Genomic DNA, 1,816 nt, shown 5'->3' on the forward strand with positions numbered 1-1,816 from the left:
GCCCACGACGACGAGCTAACAGGTCGATCTTTGATCTTCTTTTGTTTCTCGTCCTTCTTCTGTCCAGAAAATTGAAATTGCAGATTGCCCACGAACATGGCGACTAGATCCACGCTGTCATGACAAACACACCACGGATTTGTGTGTATTCACATTTGCCCACCAACGTGCGCCACATCTATCATATTCTATCCTAGAGTTCAGCTAAGCTTTTGGGTTGGGTTGGTGCGAGTAGTTGCCGCATAAGAATGCGTAGGAATCGCTAAAAGTAGGGGAAGAAAGGAGGAATTTGGGTGGTGCATAGGGAGGAAGGAAAATAATTTCCACCTGTTTCTGATGTTAGTTGCCACCTATCTTTGCCGTCAGCTGCCACAATATTGTGTTGTTACTTGCCATCATATTACGTTCGTTGTTGCCATCGGTTCAAAATGATAGTTGGCATCCAGATTTTAGAAAAGAGAATGAATGTCCATGTCCTACTTGCCATGATGTGTTGGTTGTCTATGCAAGAAATGTGATAAGATTGCCGTGTTTTTTTGTATGTGCAAACAGAAAGAATGCATTTTGCGGATATTGATGCGTTCTTGTTCATGCAGTGACTGAAACACAGTGGGAGAAAAGGCGGAAAAATGAATCATGAAGATGGCACTGATCCTTGGTTTTCTCAAAGGCCGGAAACGCCCCCTTGGGATGCAGCAGAGTACAATCAACTCATTTTTGCAGGGCTGTTGCTGCCACTACTAGAGCAGTACACGAGCATCGATACGATGCATGATCAAAAAAGGGATAGTTGCCATATTTGTGACGAGGAAGATGACATTCTACTTATGTCCTACCACTAGTAGAAAACAGGGCTTTGGTTCGGCCAGAAAAGAGCATTAATCCCGGTTGCATTACGAACCGGGACTAATGTGAGCATTAGTCCCGATTCAAGCGGCTAGGGCACCGTACATGCATTAGTCCTGGTTCAAATGGGACCTTTAGACCCGGTTGGTGCCACGAACCGGGACTAACCTTTAGTACCGGTTCGAGCCACCAACCGGTATTAATGGGTTTTGAGGCATTACTACCGGTTCGTGGCACGAACCGATACTAAAGATCCCATTTTCAAACTCTACCCTTAGATCGCCTTTTCAGTTTTGTAAAAAGCAAAAAAAATGATAAAAACTTCAAAAATTAAAATCCTTCCAGATGTAGTTATGTTACTACACATACTAGTTAGGAAAATTTAAAAACTTAAATTTGGACATGTTTTGCAAAAAGTGTAGGGGAAAATGTAAAACGGCTATAACTTTTGCATACAATGTCAGAAAAAACGTATAATATATCAAAATATTCAGCACGAAATTCCGCATCTGATTTTGACTGCCTACGGCCTGTTTGCAATTTTTAGCATCCTCAAATTCTAAAAGGAAAAAAGTTATGCTCAAATTTCATTTTTTTTGAATTTTGGTTAAATCAGGTCAAACTTTGGTCAAACTACTTATTTAAGAAGTATTAGTGTTACTAAATAATTTTTCAATAATATTAGTGTTACTAAATAATTATTACAATTTTTTAGAATTTTGGTCAAATCTGGTCAAACTGTGGTCAAACTACTTATTCAAGAATATTAGTGTTACTAAATAATTAATTTCAATTTTTTGAATTTTGGTCAAATCTGGTCAAACTGTGGTCAAACTATGGTCGAACTACTTACGGAAGAAATATTAGTGTTACTAAATAATTATTGTTTTTTAGAATAATAGGTTCAAACTCAAACAGTGAAACGTGTGACTTCATGCTCAAGCTAAACTCCTGAGGGTTAATATGATTG

Source organism: Triticum dicoccoides, chromosome 1B (assembly GCF_002162155.2).
Source record: "Triticum dicoccoides isolate Atlit2015 ecotype Zavitan chromosome 1B, WEW_v2.0, whole genome shotgun sequence".
NCBI lineage: Eukaryota > Viridiplantae > Streptophyta > Magnoliopsida > Poales > Poaceae > Triticum > Triticum dicoccoides.